This window comes from Pinus tabuliformis, chromosome 8, assembly GCF_031772625.1.
Source record: "Pinus tabuliformis cultivar Carrire ecotype Pingquan chromosome 8, CPIR1, whole genome shotgun sequence".
In the NCBI taxonomy this organism is placed as follows: domain Eukaryota; kingdom Viridiplantae; phylum Streptophyta; class Pinopsida; order Pinales; family Pinaceae; genus Pinus; species Pinus tabuliformis.
This window is the reverse complement of record NC_142294.1, coordinates 923,029,681-923,049,962: the sequence shown is the minus strand read 5'-3', so window position 1 is coordinate 923,049,962 and position 20,282 is coordinate 923,029,681. Positions and strand designations below refer to the sequence as shown.

The following is a 20,282-nucleotide window of genomic DNA, read 5'->3' as shown; positions in this document are numbered from 1 at the left end:
AGGTACGGCCTGTGCAGCAGCCGGAGAAGAACAGACAAGAAGATCTAGAATATGAGATGGAGGATAAACAAGCAACATCTGGAAAACTAGAGAAAGCTTCATTGTCCATATGCAATCCCATTGCCATAGAAATGCCCAAGATCGAGCTGCCTAGTCACAGGATCAATGCGCAAATACAATTTATGAAAGACCATGCCCTGATTGGCAAATTCATAGGTTACTGGCCAACTGAAAAAGCCCTGCAAGGATGGATCACCTCAAAATGGAAGCCCAAAGGTCATGTAACTCTACAACTAGGCCCTAAGGGCTTCTTCACAACCATCTTCAACTGCCTTGAAGACCGGAATCGAGTTCTAGATGGAGGACCCTATTTCTTCAATGCAGCAGGTCTTTATCTACGAGACTGGGTTGAAAGATTCAACCCAGATAAGGAAGATTTCAGTTGGGCACCAGTTTGGATCCGCATGTACTTGCTTCCACTGGAGTACTAGGACAAGGACCCACTAACATCCATTTGTAATGTATTAGGCGAGTTCATAAAGGAAGCGGAGGAAACTAAGCTTCGAAGATACACATATTACGCACGGATCTGCATTTACATGAAGCAGGGCCATGCGCTCCCGGGCTCGATAAGTCTTTTGCACAACGACTTTGAATGGATTCAACCCCTTGATTATGAACATGTACACTTTTGATGCAGGAGATGCCATTCCCATGGTCACCTCTTTCATGACTGTCCCTTAAACATGCCTTTTAAAACCACAGAAAATGGAAACAACTCTGATCCAGAAGGATTCACCAAGGTAGCCAGCAGGAAAAGGCATACCAAAAAACCTCCCTTAGTACCAAAAAACATTGCTCCATCTTCTGATTTGCCATCCTCCAGCAACAACTTTGATATTCTGACAAATCTAGAACAGTCTGAATCAGATACACCTGTGACAGCAAAGCCAAGCACTGCTCCATCCACCTATCTGTCCCCCACACTTATCCAGTCTAAAAACAGACATCATTGAATTCCAATACCTCTGAAAATCCTGCCTCAGACTCGCAACTCAACACCAACCCTGTTCAGAACAAAGCCCTATGGTCCGAAAAAATTATGGACATCGATGATACACCAGCAGAACCTTCTCAGCCACCAACCCATCCGGAGGGAGGCAGTCAGCAAAGTTTAATGGAAGAAGAACCAGAAAGCTTTGATCTCGGTGAAATAGACATTTTCAATCTAGAGCAAGCCTGCAAAAGGAAAGAGTTCGACACCATACCAGATAGACAACTGGAAAATTTGGAAGTAGTGCTCACAAGAGTGCATCAGCATAATACTTTGGGCATACAGCAAGGAGGCAAATGGGATGGGAAACATATCATCAAAGATGGGAAGAAAAGAGGTAGAAAGATAGATCTACAATGTACCATATTAATTGGGGAAATGCTAGTGGAGTCGGGAAGGTGCTCCAAGCTGACCAAATATTACCGATCCCTACCTACTAGTCAACCATGAAGCTCATCTCATGGAATGTAAGAGGACTTAATGGTCCCAGGAAGTACAGAATGTTAAAGAACATGATTCAACAAGAACAACCATACATTGTATTCATGCAAGAAACAAAATGTAGCACCAACACATTAGAATCCATATTATCCAAAGCCTGGGTAGGATGTCAAGCGGTAACAGTAGATGCAATAGGTGCCTTGGGAGGGTTAGCCATAGCATGGAACACTCAGCATATATCCTTAACAAATTTCCATGCCTCACACTATTTCATCCAAGCAATGTTCCACCTAATCGGTACCAACATACATGGACATTTAACCAATGTTTACTTCCCTCAGGAGAGTACGCAAAAAATTAGGCAATTAGAAACATTGGAGATTCTTAATGCTCCAAGAACTTATCCACTATGGATCATGGGAGGAGACTTCAATATGATCACAAGGCTGGAGGAAAAACTGGGAGGCAGAAGAAAGCTGGACAAAGAAAGAAATAACTTCAAAGATTACATTCAACACAATGGTCTAATAGACTTACCTTTTGATAACGACATCTACACTTGGAACAACAAAAGAGCCGACACTCAGCAAATAGCATCAAGGTTGGATAGATTTCTAATTGCAGACAATTTTGTTCATCTTGGTGGTGATATAGGCGCCTCTATCCTACCCTTAGCTGGCTCGGATCATTGGCCCATTTCTTTGCAATGGAAAAATCCCAGAAAATCTAGCAGAAGACCATTCAAGTTTGAAGCTTTCTGGCTTACCCACCCTGAGTTCAATATAGTGGTCAAATCAACGTGGGAAAGTTTCCTTCCCAATGGTGGCTCACTCATGTACCAATTCCAGCAAAGATTGAAGCATATCAAAAAACAAATCAAAACCTAGAATTACACCACATTTGGCAACATCCTTCAAGAGAAAAAAGTTCTTGAGCAGAACATGATAGAGCAATAGCAGAAGATCATCCTAGAAGGCAGAAAAGAGGAACATGCCAGACAGGGACAAATCCTACTAACACAACTAGATGAAAGAAGCGGACAAGAGGAACTACTCTGGAGACAAAAGTCAAGGATTAGATGGCTAAGAGAAGGGAAATGAAACACCAAATTTTTTCATCATACAACTATACAAAGAAGAATGAATAATACAATCTCACACATTCAAAACTCACAGGGAGACAAAATGGAGAAACAGGAAGACATAGAGAAAGAGCTCACAAATCACTTCAAAATTGTTCATCAAGAGCCGCCCATAGACAGACAGCGTGCTATCAATGAGATACTTCAGCATATTCCTAAACTCATTACAGAGGAGCATAATCAGCTATTGCTAAGACCAGTCACCATTACGGAGGTCGAAGAGGCTTCAAATCAACTGAAAGCTGGGAAAGCACCTAGACCTGATGGTTTCACGTCCAACTTTTACCATCACTTTTGGGACTTAATCAAAGCAGATGTATGGAATGTGGTCAAAGAATCAAGAGTAATGCATTGGTTACTTCCTTCACTCAATGCAACTTTCATCGCTCTTATTCCCAAAGTAGCGCAACCAAGCACTCCAGAGAAGTTCAGGCCTATTGCACTCTACAATGTCATCTACAAAATTATCTCGAAAGTCATAGCCAACTGCCTCAAACCACTCCTCCCTCTTCTCATCTCACCAGAGCAATCTGGTTATGTAGAAGGTCATCAAATTCTGGATGGTATTATATTGACTCATGAAACCATCCATTCTCTAAAGAAAAACAAACAGGCAGGTATGTTGTTGAAAATCGACCTTTCCAAAGCCTTTGATAAACTTAGCTGGACCTACATAAAACAGATGCTAACGGCCTTTGGATTTAGCCCGACCTGGGTTAGATGGATCATGACCCTAATTTCCTCCCCACTTTGCTTTGTTCTTGTCAATGGGATCCCCTCTAAACCCTACTACCCTTCCAGAGGAATTCGTCAAGATGACCCTCTGTCCCCTTTTCTATTTATCATTCTGGATGACGGTTTGGGTTGTCTTATAAAGCATGCCATTCATTCCCATGATCTTAGAGGACTCTCTGTTCATGGATCCCATGCTATTACCCATCAACAATTTGTTGATGACAATATGCTCTTTGGTCATCCTTCTGTAAGTGAGGCCTGAACCTATAAAGTTCTTTTAGATACATTCTCAAAAGCCTCTGGAAGCACCATAAACACTGCCAAATCTCAAATTATTTCTTCCATACTCCTATTGCCACCCAAAGAATCATTGCTCGAATCATTGGATTCTCTCAAGCCAAGCTTCTGTCTTAATATTTAGGCACCCCTCTCATAGACTCAGCCTTAAAGCATGCTTCCTGGCATCAGCTCATTGAGAAAATGGAAATTTGGCTCATGTCTTGGACATACAGAAATCTCAACATGGCATGTAGATTAGTCCTGATAAAGGTAGTCCTACAATCAATGCCCCTCTATCTCTTCTCAGTTCTCGCTACACCGAAATGGGTGCTAAAGAGAATAAGGAATCTGCAACGCAATTTCTTATGGGGTTCCACAGGACAAAATAAAAAATGGGCATTAGTCAAATGGGAAAATGTTTGCAAGCCTAAAAAGTAGGGAGCTCTAGGCTTACGTGATCCACAACACAACAATACTTTGATGGGAGCACAGATTTGGTGGCAATGGGTATCCTTCCCATAGAAGCCATGGGCGCAATTATGGACTGCAAAGTATGAAAATAATCAACCACAACAAGAACTAATAAGGATAACTACCACGCTCACAGGATCCCTAATTTGGAATGCGACCAAGCAACACAGAGAGGTCATCCATCAGCATAGCTTTTGGGAGATAAGGGACGGGAGGACGGCCCATTTCTGGATGGATTCATGGCAACAGAGACCCAAAATTGTAGCACTCTTACCATGCACAAATCATAATGGAAATGACATTAACTAGGAGGACAATGTAGCACATTTCTGGACTCTCAACACTATACAAGGATTCAGGCAATGGAAACTGTTGAGGAAAATAACACAGCAAGAAACGAAAGCTTATAACATGGAGCTACAAAAAGAGTTCACCAGTAGAAGAATTAGAGTCAATACAGGAAGCGATGTACTCAGATGGGGATATACACCGAAAGGAACATACACCACTAAAGAAGCATACCAGCTAATGTTCCAAACTCAGGAACCAATAGATCCTGCTTGGAATCATATCTGGACTGTAGGGATCTAGCCCAAAGTTTCCACCTTCATCTGGCTGTTGTATCATCAAAGAATTCTCACATGGGACAACTTAATCAAAAGAGGATTTCAAGGACCATCCTACTGTCCCAACTGTCAAAACAATGAAGAAACTATTCAGCACCTCATGGACTCCTGCCACATGGCCAATCAACTCTAGGAAAAGCTCACTTTCAGATGTCAGCAACCTTGCAGACTTCTTGGGGATATAAAAGGCACCATTTGTAATTGGACTCTAGATCCATATAATAGCAAAGTTTTCAACAAGATGTGGACAATATTTCTAGGCCTCCTTCTATGGACAATCTGGAAGGAAAGAAATAAGTGAATTTTTAAAAATCACAAAACTTCCTTAGAAATCATATGGAACAACTTATGTCAGAACATCAAGGAAACTCTTTCGTTGCATCAATGGACAACTGAGGACTTTCCTACCCAGCCTCAGGAACTAAGCATATGGGCTAACTGGAACATCCAACTCCAACAAGCACAATTGAATTCCAATAGACCTAGCATTATAACCATGCAACTTTCACATTGGTTATGCCCCCCACAAAGTATGATTAAGTTAAATTTCGACGGTGCCTCCAAGGGAAACCTGGGCAAAGCAGGATACGAGGGAATATTTAGAAATCATGAGGGCCAACCCCTACTATTGTATTTTGGCTCCATTGGATGGGATACGAACAATTCTGTAGAACTGGAAGAATTGTGGCAAGGTCTGAAACTAGCTCACCAACATAATTTTTATCCCATAATTATAGAGGGGGACACCCAAATTCTAATCAATATGGTCACTCAAATCCAACAAGGAAGCATAGCTTCAAGAGTTTCCAAAAGCTGGAGATTAATGGCTAGGATTGAAACAATAGAGAAATGGATAAAAGATAGGAAAGCAATAACTTTTATTGATGTCAAAAGGGACAGTAACAAAGTTGTTGATCTCCTAGCAAACATTGGGGTGGAATAGGACCTAATCCTACATTTCGGTCTTCTAAACATTATAGATGACCACAATCAATTACAAGTTTACACTGACCTGGTGCACAAGGAAGCTCAACCCTCGGATGTGGGTGTTAACTACGGTAATTAAGCTGATGAAACGGGGCGACGACGGATAGGGCGACCACATGGCCCTCTGCAACCTTTCCAAGGTCACCATGAATGGCATTCATGGCACCTCACAGGAGTCATTTAATGCCTGTTCAAGTCGAGGCAAGGCCATTACCCTCTTAACCATGGAGCCTGAGAACTTTCTTGTTATTCTTCCCCTGATTCGCTGTGTATGCCCTCCATAGGCGGGAGAGCCGACTGAACACACCAGCTTTGGGCGCAAATGTTGGCTTGTGAGCTACATTGATTTGGGTAATGGCTTCCACCATTCCCACACATACCTTTGTAATTCAGCTCATGACCTCCAGTCCTCTGTAATTTCTGCGCAAAGCTCTTCTATCAATTCCTCTTCTACTCCTCTTGAATCTCTACCTGTTCCCATATCCACCATGGTCTGCCATCATATGCGCAGCCAACGTGGTGGCACAGAAGGCGGAAGTTCTCGTTCCCCTGCTTTGCATAGCCATGACTCTGCTTCCCCTGCATCCTTTGCTGAAAATCCCCACCAGCACAGTTTTGTAGGTTAGTATCCGGATACAAGAAGTGGCAGAGGCAGAGCCGGCCTCCATAGCTCAAGACTTGAAGCTGCAGCTATTCGCACTGCAACCTTTCCTCTGTCTCTGCATCCTGTTCGTCACACAACACAGTTTTGGTTTCGCAACTCTTTGAATCGCCTGGTTATTGTAGCCATTGTCTCAATTTCCATTACAGAAGAGACCAAGCAACATATTCCCATGACCATTTCTACAGAGGAGGAGAATAGAGATGGCCCGAGTAGGAATAGGGGCAACAATGACGAGCAGGTAGTTGATGGAGGTTGGAACAGAAGGCATGGTAAAGCCATTGCTGGTAGTTCGCATGTTGAGATGGGCATTCACAGTGACATGCAAGCTTTGGAGAGCCATCTGGATGACACGTCGGGCCCACAGGTTGAGGCTGGTAGCATGGAGGAAGGCCATCAGGCATTGGGACATGGCAAGTCGGACAACTCGGATGACTGGGCGTGTCCAATTGTGGAGGAGCCTGCTCCAGAAGACTTTGCGCCGCGTGTCATGTCTGCCAGGTGGCATTTCTTCTAGTTCTTGGTTTAGCTTTGTCCAGTCTTATGTGTCCTCAGGATAATCTGTTGGTCGGCTGGTCTAGTCAGGATAAACTGTTGGTTTTGGTGTTGGTTTTGGTCGGTTGGTCTAGTTAGGAAAAACTGTGGGTTAATTTTTGGATATATTCTGGACATATCTTTGGACTGGTTTCCCCTTTGTTGGGGCAGTCTTAGACAACTATCATGGATGCATGTTGATTGAGGCCGGGTTCCTCTGTGGCCAAGAATCATTGTAATTACTTTTTTGTATCATATTAATAGATTAACCTTACTTAGAACAAAAGAAAAATAATTTAAATAGATTTATGGTTTTAGATTGCATGCTTGCAACATTCATTATTAGAGTCTCATGATTGAAGCAATGCCATTTTGCAAATATATTGTTTTCCTTAATACTTGGGAATGGGAATTTTTAGTTGATGAATTTTGAAACATTTCTAGGTCAATATCTTTTGTGATTCCATTTTTCCATTTCATAAACATATCATTATATTTTCTGATGAAGAGAGCCATATTCCTTCTTTAGTTACCTTTTCACCGATAGGTTAATAGTCATGCCCTTGTATGTGATTTTTGTAATAGAAGAATAATATTTTAGGTACTTGTGGCATAATTTTGTGGTTATGACATAAAGAGTCAATAAGTGGATTCTATTTAGTATAATCTAGGGGGTTAAATATCTTGATTAAGCTTAATGCTCACACATGGCATTATGATGGAATTTATTTCCAGTCTTACTTAGAACTCATGTATAAGTATGAAAAGAGCACATGCTATCTTCTTTAAACTTGAGGAGAAATGTGTTTTGGAATTGGTTTTAAGGGAAATTTATCCCTGACTTATTATGTTATATTCTTATATTGAAATAAATGAAGGAACACGATTACATGATAACAAGTTTAGCCATATTATTAAAATAAAATGAAAATTAATGTTCAATGTGACCTCTATTTATCTATATTATTGATGGTTGGTAAGGTGGGACCTTACATATGGTATCAGAGCCAATTAAAACGCTAGGTCCTAATGGGCCAACATGCTTGCTTATAGGTTCATGATGTATGAATGTTTATTTTGGATGCATGTTGAATTATAATGTATGTTGACTTGGAAGCATATTGGTTGCATAAGGGATAGTATTGTTGTTATTATTATTATTATTATTATTATTATTATTATTATTATGTAATTTAGAAAATCATCAAATAAATATAATCCTTTCTTATATTCTTATATAGTTTTGTTAAGACAAATTATTAGAAATATGATAAAGGACTTAAAGACATGTTGGGAAAGAATGTGCATGAGAAGTTCGGGTTAAACCCAATCATGTGGATGGATTGATTTCCAATGGGTAAATGAGATATGTGGAATTCATGCATGCTTGTATGCATGTTTAATGCATCTTTATCAATGTGATATGGACTTAGTAGCTATTGTTACTAGCTGAAATTGTATCCACCAACAAAAATATTGGCTTAATATGCAGTATAGTTTGATGACTTTGGTGTGTATGCCTTGGGAATATGTAACAAATGTAAGGATGAGATTCAATTAATGTGATGATTGAGTTCATAATGTTAAATTTGACTCCTTTATTATCTATACTAATGGAAACTTAAAAAAAGTTACCTTGAAGGATGTTACTTTTAAATGTGAATCTATATTCACGAGTAATATATGTGCATTAAATTGATGTGTTAAAAATATGATTTGGAAATACATTCTTAACAAATTAGAATGGAATTCCTATGATTTCTTGACATGATTATGTGTAGCTGATAATGTTTTTGTTTTGGGTTGACATTTTGCATCAAATAACGTGAAATTACTCAAATAATAGGTCGTGCTATGACCTCCCTAATAAACAATACGCTAAAATGACTTGTACGTGAATGGTTGTGGAAGCCATTTTTAAGGAAAACTTGAAGGTTATGCTTTCCTTAAGTTATGTATGGGTGTTGAATCCATACTAACATATATCTATGATGTAATGTATGGGTGTGGAAGCCATACTAACACTTATTTATGAGCTATGTAATTCTTCTAGTTAGAATGAAAAAATTAGATTGATGAAAGCTCATAGACATGATTAAGGAGAACTGGTCATTTGCAATTAAGGTTATAGGGATAGAAATTCATAACATGAAATTGTTTGAGATTGAAATCTATTATTTTTCAGTAAAAATGAAGAAACTAAGTTTGGTATGGTGTACACCATTAGGTGGTTTAGAATGTTTGGAATAGTGGATTTTCAATTATGAACTAGGTATTTATCCTCCAGTATGTTGAGAATGCAACAAGATGATGGAGCTTAGTGGAAAGGAGTTTCCTTCATTAAGTGGACCCGCAGGAAAATTATGGCGCAAAGTCTATTTTTAGACTATGTCTATTTTTAGACATATGGATCATGGTCTATGAGTTGCAGAATGCCGTTTATGGATGATTGGTCATGTTGGGAAAAATAGATGGACTTCTATTTCTGGTTCACAACAGGAGTGATCAAAGTCTATTTTTAGACTGCCAGGCTAAAAATAGAAACAGTCAAATATTATTAGCCCTTAGTAATATTTGGACTATAAACTTTATCTTATTCTCTTGGAGCACTTCAGTTCGAGCTATAGATGTGGAACATGTAGCTGACAGAAGAAATACACTTTTCTTATGTGTTAGTGGAGCTATTGCATGGAGGACTTCAATTAGAACTCATGCATGTGAGTTCTATGGAGTTGGATGTGGAGTTGATGGAGTTGTGTTCAATTGAACTAGTTGTATTTAGTCTAACTAGAGAATACACTAGTGATTAGTTGTGTGAATTGATTTTTAATTAATTCACTAATTATTAACTCATAAAGTAACTGAAGAATACATCAGTTAACTCAGTGCATGGACAGTTCAACAGAGACAGGTGTTAGAGGTAAGTGAAAGGGTGAGTTGTGACTATCAGTTGTGCATGAGGGTTTGAACAAGCATGGATTGAGTTATGCCAATGAGTATTGCGTAGTATTTGCCCAGTACAACAGCCTGCGCTCACGTGATTTCCAGTGTGAGTGATTCTCAACAGGTATTGTGCAGTGGAGGCAGGCAAAGCAGTGGAGAAGATTTGAACCTGTGACTTATTTGGATCTGAGCTAGTTTTGTGTGTAACAGGTGGAGATAGTACTGAGTACTTGTGAGGAGTATTGTACTATATATTGTTACATGTTCTCAATCATTAATATACAGATAGTGTATCAACATTGTCCTCGGTGTTGGAAAAGCTCCCGATGAAAAGCTCTGCTACTGCTTCAAAACCCTAACCAGCCGCCGCCCTAGTTTTTGCGCCCTGCTACCGCCGTCGAATCCTTGCTGGTCGTTAGCAATGGATATGGCGGGAGGAGGGGAGAGCTCTGCTCCCCCTCCAAAACATTCTGAGCACTCTGACGCTGCCAGGAACATTCAGCATACGCCCCCTTCTGACGCCGATCCAGAATCAGGACAAGGTGTAAATCAGAAAGAGGAAGCAAGGACCCATACGGCCCCTACAGATGATGCAGAAGATGACAAAGAGACGCCTGCTAAAGCCAAAAAGAATCAGCATAAGGTTACATCAGCCACCTGCATACCAAAAGCAGCTGAACCCATCAAAGTGGAGTTGCCCAGCCATCGCATCAATGGTGAAATCCAGTACATGCAAGACCATGCACTCATCGGAAAATTTTTAGGCTTCTGGCCAACGAAAAGGGCTTTACAAGGCTGGATAGCCTCCAAGTGGAAACCCAAAGGTCAAATAACTCTGCAACTAGGACCAAAGGGCTTCTTCACTGCTATATTCCACTGTGTGGAGGACAGAGTGAGAATATTCGAAGCAGGGCCGTACTTCTTCAATTCTTCAGGCCTCTATCTCACTGAATGGAAGCCCAGATTCAATCCTGATACGGAGGACTTCAGCTGGGCGCCCGTCTGGATCAGGATGTACTCTCTCCCTGCAGAATACTGGAAAGAAGAAACCCTTGCAGACATAGGCAACAAACTTGGCACCTTCATCAGAGTGGCAGCTGAGACAAAGACTCGCAAGTACACCTCTTACGCCAGGATCTGCGTCCTGATGCACCTCACCAATGCTCTCGCGGATACGGTAAAGCTCTACCATGATGATTATGAATGGACTCAATCTTTAGATTATGAACACATTCCCTTTCGTTGCCGCAAGTGTCATGAGCACGGTCACCTCTTTCGTGACTGCCCCTTAAATGCACAGTCCAAAGCAGCCGCAGCTGGTACTGAAACGGACTCAGAAGGTTTCATTAAAATACCTAACCGCCGCAGGCATGCCAAAAAGAGCCAGCCAGTCATTGAAAGCACCCCCAAAGTGGACAACCAGAACAAATTCTCCGTTCTTGCAACGCAAGAAAATATAGGCCAACCTAGTTCTGATCCCCCTCACTCTCCCTCCCCGCCATCTCCACCTCACTCTCGCCCAGATCCCATGCAAGAATCCGACCCTAATCCACTGAAACCCACACCCAGTCCTGCCATGGAGAAAGGAAAATCCATTTCCAACTTCAGTCCCTCCTCATTCTCCAAAGAACATTCCCCTGAGGCTAGCCAGCAGCAGGACACCGATATGGAAACCGATGTCTCTCTTGCTCTCAGGCTCCAGCAAGAAGAGGATGAGGAAGCTCTAGATGACAACATTGATATGGTAGAAGATCAAGCGGAAGTCAACATTGATGGATTAGACATCTTCACACTTGAAACGGCATGCAAACAAAAGGAATATAACTCTATTCAACCCTGGCAGATCGACAAGCTGGAAGGAGTTCTAGCCAAGGCGCAGCATAACAAAAGCCTGGGTATCCAGGGAGGTAGCCCATGGGATGGAAAAAAGCTTCTCAAAGACCTCAAGAAAAGAGGACGGAAGACAGAACTCCAGCGCACAATAGCATTGGGGGAAATACTTATGGAATCGGGGCGATTCCCTAAGTTGACCAAATTCTACAAACCCAAACAATAGTTTCCATGAAGTTAATATCATGGAATGTGAGAGGATTCAACAGTCCCTCAAAACACAGAATGATCAAACACCTGATTCAGCAAGAAAAACCTACCATAGTTTTTTTGCAAGAAACCAAAAGCACCACGGATGCTATTGAACGAATCCGAGGCAAAGTCTGGGCAGGAAGCAGAGCCATCTCTGTTGATGCTTCTGGAGCCTCAGGCGGCTTAGCCATCTTTTGGAACCCCCAGATAGTCACATTATACGACTTTCATGCTACACTTCATTTCATTCAAGCCTCATTCCATCTCATTGGCACTGGCATACATGGCCACCTCACAAACGTCTATTTCCCTCAATCATTTCAGCAAAAGATAGAACTCCTGGAAACAATTGCTCACCTCAATGAAAGCAAACAATTCCCACTATGGATAGGGGGTGGCGACTTCAACATAATCACTTCATTGACGGAGAAACAGGGAGGCCGAACCGGGCTCGACAGTGACAGCGAAAGCCTCAAAGATTTCATTCGAACCAACCATCTCATGGACATCCCCACCTCTAATGGAATTTTCACTTGGACAAACAAGAGACGAGGCATACAACACATAGCCTCCCGCCTTGACAGATTCTTCCTCTCTGACAATGAAATCCATCTGGGAGGGGATTTTCATGCTTCCATTCTTCCTCAAGGAGGGTCGGATCACTGGCCAATTCTGCTACAATGGAACAGACCAGGCAATCAAAGTAACAGACCCTTCAGATTCGAGGCATTCTGGTTCACAAACACCACTTTTAAAAAGGTGGTCCACGATGCATGGGCAACCTACATTCCACCGGAGGGTGCCAAGATGTATCAATTTCAGCAAAAGTTAAAGAACCTGAAACATGTCCTTAAAATATGGAATCGCACAAGTTTTGGCAACATTCAGGAGAAGCGCTTACAACTAGAACAACAAATGAATAAACTCCAACAAACCCTCATCCTCCAAGGCAGAACAGAAGAACATGCACAACAAGAACATGAATTATGGAACCAAATAGAAGAGCGCAGAAAGCAAGAAGAAATACTCTGGCGGCAAAAATCCAGAATCAACTGGCTCAAAGAAGGGGAGAAGAACACAAAATTCTTCCATAAGACCACCATTCAACGGCGAATGCATAATAACATAGCATTCATCAACAACCAACAAGGTGAAAGAGTTGAAAAGCATGAGGATATGGAAAAGGAATTCATAGGGTATTTCAAGGAAATATTAACAGAGCCCATTGAAAACAGAGAAGCAGCCATCCGCGCCATCACACAGCACATTCCAAGCATAATTACTGAGGATCATAACAACAGATTACTACAGCCCACCACCATGCAAGAAGTCGAAGAAGCCATGGCTCAACTCAAAGATGGAAAAGCGCCAGGTCCTGACGGTTTCACGGCTAACTTCTTCCATGAATTCTGGGACCTCATCAAGCAGGAAGTCTGGAATTTGGTTGAGGAATCCAGAAGCACGCATTGGATTCTTCCGTCTCTCAATACAACTTTTCTAGCTCTGGTCCCCAAAGGTGAAGAACCCAACAGGCCGGAGAATTTCAGACCCATCGCTCTCTGCAATGTGATATATAAGCTCATCTCAAAGGTCATTGCAAATAGGCTTAAGCCTCTCCTCCCTCTTCTCATATCTCAGGAGCAGACAGGCTATGTGGAAGGACGGCAAATTATGGATGGAATCATTCTTTCCAACGAGGTCATACATTCTCTAAAGATCCTCAAGAAACCAGGTATGATTTTAAAACTCGACCTCTCCAAAGCATTTGATAAGCTCAGTTGGAATTTCATCCAAAAAATGCTTCTAGCCTTTGGATTCAATGCCACATGGACCAGGTGGATAATGAACCTTATCTCTTCCCCTTGCTTCTCAGTCCTTCTGAATGGATCCCCCTCTCCTCCTTTTCGACCATCTCGTGGCATAAGACAAGGGGATCCTCTCTCCCCTTTTCTATTTGTTTTAATGGCGGAGGGGCTTAGTAGACTACTCAAAGCTGCCACAGCCTCTCGCAAGCTTAAGGGCATATCCATTCATGGCCTCAATCCGCAGACCCATCAACAATTCGTGGATGACACCATGTTATTTGGCCACCCATCCTCAAAAGAAGCCTCCATGTTTAAATCGCTCCTCTCCCTCTACTCTGAAGCATCTGGCACCTCCATTAACGCCTCCAAATCGCAGCTCTTCTTTTTCAATACCCCCCCCTCCACTCAAAGGAACATAGCCCGAATCCTGGGATTCACCATCTCCCATCTGCCTTCCAAATATCTTGGTGCGCCTCTCTCGTCCTCTGCTATTAAAAATACCTCATGGCAATCCCTCCTTGATAAGCTGGATTCAAAGCTCTCTTCATGGACCTTTCGTGCTCTCAATATGGCTGGCAGATTGGTCCTCATCAAGTCTGTCCTGCAAGCTATGCCGCTGTATCTCTTCTCCACTCTGGCAGCTCCAAAATGGGTCCTAAAAGCCATTCGCAACCTTCAACGAAATTTCCTATGGGGCTCCTCAGGCAAAAACCGCAAATGGGCCCTCGTGAACTGGAAAGATGTATGTAAACCCAAAACAGAGGGAGGCCTTGGGCTTCGAGATCCTCTTCAAAGCAAAAATACTATGGGAGCCCGCATGTGGTGGAATTGGCTCTCCAAGCCTCACACACCCTGGGCACGCTTATGGCAAGCAAAATATGCAATGGGCAGTCACTGGCAAGAACTAATCCGAATCAATCCCAGTGCCAAAGGCTCTCCAATCTGGAATGCGGCGAAGATACACAGCAGCTTCATACAGGATCATAGCTTTTGGGAAATACACTCAGGAACGTCAGCCAGGTTCTGGGAGGATTCGTGGCAGCAACTCCCCAAGCTGACTAATCTATTCCAGATGCCACTTTGGCAATTGTACATGCATCACGAAAACCTCATTCACGTGCATCACTTCTGGCAGCAATTACCCCATCAAGAATACCGAACTTGGAGATCTGCTAACAGCTGGCAAAGAGATTGGGCAGGGGAAACATTCTCAGACTTGGACCAGGAACTGATGCAACGGAAAATACGCCACTCTGACCAGCAGGACAAGCTCAGATGGGGTCACAGGCACAAGGGCACTTTTACCACGCAAGAGGCGCACCAGCTGCGCTACTTTAATAGCCAAGAGGTTCAAGACCAAATTTGGGCATGGGTCTGGCATCCTGGGCTCTGGCCCAAAATCTCAACTTTCCTTTGGCTGCTCAGTAAGAGGCGTATTCTCACTTGGGACAACTTGCTAAAGAGAGGATTCGTCGGGCCCTCTAGATGCCCGAACTGTAACCTCCACACTGAAACAATCGGCCATTTAATGGAGTCCTGCCCACTAGCAAAGCAACTTTGGAAGCGGGTGGAACAATGAAACAAAAGAGCAGCTCCACGAAGCGAAGATGTGACGGACAATATAAGGAACTGGGCCAAGAATCCGTTTCAATGCCAAATCCTCAACTCCTTATGGGATCTCACTCCGGGTTTCATGTACTGGCTGCTCTGGAAAGAGCGCAACTCACGCATCTTCAACAGCTCCTCCAGATCAATAGATGCCCTGTGGCTCATATACAAAAGAAATGTCCAGGAAACCCTTGCCATTCGAACCTGGTATGACACGGATATGCCAGCGACGCAACAAGAAAAGGACATCTTAAAAGCATGGAACCTGGACCTTTCAGCCTTTGCAAAGGTCACCACGCGTCCCCCCCGTGGCCCCACCTCTCCTTCCTCTTGGTCCCCTCCGGCTCTCAACTCTTTCAAGCTCAACTTTGATGGGGCGGCCAAGGGCAATCCTGGTCCGGCAGGCTATGGAGGAATCATCAGAAGTCACACAGGTAAACCCGTGCACATATACTATGGCTCTCTAGGCAAAGACACCAATAATGTTGCAGAAATGGAAGGACTTTGGCATGGGATCTGCTTCGCAGAGCAACTTCACTTCCTACCTCTGGAGGTTGAAGGCGATTCCCTCATCCTTATCAATGCAGCCAAGAAAATCCAAGCAGGAAAAGCAGCAGACAAGGTAGCAACCAGCTGGAGACTCTTGAGTAGGCTGGAAGCCCTGGAAACAAAGCTTACAAATCCACATAGCCTCACCTTTCAGCATGTGCGAAGAACAGCAAACAAGGTAGCCGATAGACTGGCTAACCAAGGCGTTTCCCAGACTTCAACTCACTTCTCAGGTCCCCTGGACACGGTTGAAGATGATCAACTCAAAAAAGAATGCATCACCCTGGTGCAACAAGATCTCTCTCCCCCGGATGCGGGTGATCGCTAGACATGTGGCACACAAGGCTCGTCCAAAGGGCAGGTGTCCGCCCGGACGAGCCAAGCATGACGGAAGGACACGCATTCATTCCACCACCCTGCAGCATTTAAGGAGGGGAGTAAAGAAGGTTGACAGAGGAGTCCTGTCGACATTCAAGGCGAGTCTTGAGAAGCGCATCATGGCGCTTCATAACAGCATTCTCCCAGACATTCTTCCGCCATTCCTTCCTGCAACTGTTTCGTTCTCGCCGGAGGTGACGGAGGTTCTGAACTTTGATTGTGAATGTGGGTGTGTTGCTGCGGAAGAGTGGGGCAATTGGCAAGCTCACAAGCATGCCAATTGCGCCTCTGAGAATTTGGTAACGCCTCTCTGTATGCGTCTTTCGTTAGCTCCTGCTCTGGCTTCGTTAGAAGGTGAGGGGACTCAGAGCTTCAGCTCGTATCCGCGTCCATTGTTAGGTCCTGTTCTGGCTTCGTTAGAAGGTGTGGAGGCACAGAGTCTCAGCTCTCAATCAAACATTAAGAAAGAGGGTCAAGGCTCTGCTGCCACTGCTCTCGGCAATTGGGAAACTTAGACCTGGTCTGGCAGTAGTTTTAGGCCGACAACACTGTTTCACTGTGGAATTGAGCGCTCTGCTCATAAGACCAGCATGCATCGCACTCGGGGAAGAGGCAGCGGCGGCAGAGGTGGATATAGTGGCAGAGCCCCCTCGACTTCTTCCTCAATTGAGGAAACCTCTGAATGCAGAAGGCCGAGGGGTAGGCCCCCGGGCAGAGGCAGATTGGGGGAACCTCCTGCGCGCATGGATTGTGGGCACACGGAACACCCAATGGTGAGATACCACCTCCCCTGCACCTTAGCCAATTCTACTTTCTTTGTGACTGTCTCTGTTGAGCATTGTAGCAATCCCTGGGAAGATGAGGACGACAACCCTCGGGCCAACCCTCCGCGTGTTCCTGGGATCGTTCCCATGGTGGATATGGAATTCCCTGCTGTTGAGATGATGCGGCCCTTACATGACCCGGGAGCGAGCCTGAGAGAGCCTGTTGGTGACTCAGGCACTGGCCCAAGCGACCGTGGAGCGCGCAACCTTGGCAAGGCTATCCTACAGCCTCCACGCTGCAAGGCAGAAGATGAGCCGCAGACCACTGACGAAGATTGAGTCTGTCACTCTTCTACAGCAAGAATTTTTCTCAGTCTGCTTCCTATGCGGTTATATATGAGTCTGTCACTCTATCTCTATGTAATTGTGTCGGTTTTATGTTATCTCTGTTCTGTGTCGATGTTCTGCAAGTGTTTATGTCCATGTGTCAGCTGCATGAATGTGGCCCTAAGTCTTTATCCATGTGTCCTCTGTCCATGTGTCCTATGCAATTCTGGCAAGAATTCTCAAGTGTCTACTGTCTGTCCACGGACAAATTTTACAGGGCCGTGGCCCCGTTGTAATTTTCACAATGTAACTCTGCTCTTGCTGTAATATAATAGTTTAGTATTACTTAGAAAAAAAAAAATATACAGATAGTGTGGGTTTTTCAGCTGTAAACTTTTCCCGGGTTACATACTGTGTTAATGTGTGCATGCGATTGATGTTTCATTGTTTTTGATGCTGCTAAATTGATGATCAACGTACAAGAGGTTATGTATTATGCATGTATTCCACAATAGTGTATAATCAGGATAATCTCTATTGAATATGTGTTTATTATTCAAAATTTCTACATGGTATCAGAGGTGTCGATCGTCAGATCTATTATTCAGAAAGTGTTTACATCTTATTTCTTCAGGCAGAGTCTGTAATCGGGCCAGGTAGCCTTTGGATTCATCCTTCCTTCGGAAGGTGAGATATCCGGTAAAAGCCCATACATTCAATCTCTGTACAAGAGATACTTTGTTCTCACGAATTCTAGATCGGAGGCGGTTTATTTTGGAGCTGGTGGAATTCGAATTTGCAGCAGTGTTTTCTTGGTATTAGCTTGGCAATGTCTTTCAACGGATTGCGATTGGAGTATGCTCTTGAGGGCAGCTCAAACTATATTGCATGGAAGGATAGGATGGAGGCAGTATTGGATGATAATGGGCTGAAGGATTTCATAGAGGCTGATGTCCCAAAGCCTACTGATGCTACTCAAGTTGATGCTTGGCAAAAGAAGACAACAAAGTGTCGAAGGATTCTATTGGAGGGCGTGAAGGATCAAATTGTCTCCAGCCTGCATGGAAAGGCTTCTCCATACTTGATTTGGAAAGCGTTAACAGATCTATTCCAAAGCAAGAGCGATAAGAGGAAGCTGGCAGTCAAGGATAAACTCAGAAACATCAAATGTGAGAAGGGAGACAGTATGCCAAAGTATCTCACGAAGTTCACTCAGTGCATAGATGAGCTGGGAAGTGTGGGGGTGACTGTCGATGATGAGGACTTGGTGAGCTTTGCTCTACTTGGTCTTCCGAAGAGTTGGCATTCTTATCAGGACTCTGTCAATGCTCAGGAGAAACTACCAGGATGGGAGAGACTTTGGTCAGATCTTGTGCAGGAGGAGATCAGGCAGAATACTAGGGACAGACCTTCATCAAAGGGAACTGATGAAGAAAATTGCACTTTGGCTGCCAAAGAAAGAAGGGGAAGAACAAGAAGGCTTCTCAGTCTAGTGCGAAAGGAAATAAGCAGGACATGTCCAAGGTGAAGTGCTTTCACTGTCACCAGCACGGACACTATGCCACTAATTGTCCACAGAAGAAGAAGAACAAGCTAGCTGCTGGATCTGCAGCAAGAGAGGCTCTAGCCGCGTATTTTGAGCTTGATTTTTCATTGATCGCATGCTTGGTTTCAAGTGCGATGGGATCGGTGTGGTTCTTGGATAGTGGTGCGTCTTTTCACATGACAGGAGATCCAGATTTGTTTTCTGATCTGGAGGACAAAGATCTTGGAGTGCACATCGAGATGGGCGATGATGGTAGATACAGTGCGACCGGTATTGGTACCATTTCCTTTGAGAGGGAGTCTGGTAAACCCTTCGTATTGAAGGATGTGATGCATGTTCCAGGATTGAAGAAGAATCTTATCTCTGTGGTGATGTTAGAAGACAAGGGATATGATGTTGTTTTCAGCGAGGGAAAAGCTTTCCTGTGCAGTATGACAACTGGAGAAACCCGGAAGATAGGGGTTCGAGTGAGGAACCTTTATCAGTTGCATGTAGATGGTTGTGTAGAAATGGCATGCAAGGCAGAAGGATTGGTGAGCCGGGATGATGGCGAGCTATGGCACAGGAGATTGGGTCACCTTCACCATGGAGCCTTGAAGATACTGCAGCAGATCATTACAGGGCTTCCTAAAGGCACTCTTGCACAGTCAGATTAGTGTAAGGGGTGTACTTTGGGAAAGTTTTTGAAAGCCACCTTTCACGAGAAGGATAGTCGCGCCATGACGATCCTTGAGAGAATTCACACAGATGTGTGTGGACCTTTCTCTGTAGCTTCGATAGAAAAACATAGGTATTATGTGATTTTTGTTGATGATTTCTCTAGAAAGTGCTGGATCTTCTTCATGCAGAAGAAGAGCGAGACATACTCAAAGTTCTGTGAGTTCAAAGCACTAGTCGAGAAGGAGTCAAGGAAGAAGGTGAAGGCTCTTAGGAGCGATAATGGTGGTGAATACATCTCTGAGGAGTTCAAGGATTTCTGTAAAGAAGAAGGGATTCGAAGAGAGCTCATAGCTCCCCATAACCCATAGCAGAACGAGGTTGCTGAGCGGAAGAATAGAATGATCATGGGTGATGTACGGGCGATGTTGCATGACTAGGGCCTACCCCTTCACTTGTGGGCAGAAGCATGCAATACTGCAGTATATGTGCAGAACCATTGTCCTCACAGGATACTTGGCATGATTACACCAGAGGAAGCTTATTCTGGTAAGAGGCCTGATATTTCTCATTTGAGGATTTTTGGTGCTAACGTTTACATGCATGTGACGAAGGATGTTAGGAAGAATTTGGAGCCAACCACAAAGGTTGGGATATTTGTGGGGTACATTGATATGCCCCACAACTATCGTGT

General features: G+C 43.5%; 1 pseudogene; it reads right to left on the bottom strand.

Moving 5' to 3' along the window:
- Positions 1 to 17,601: 17,601 nt before the first annotated feature.
- Positions 17,602 to 20,282, bottom strand: part of LOC149238541 (uncharacterized) — a 45,753-nt pseudogene continuing 43,072 nt past the window's right edge.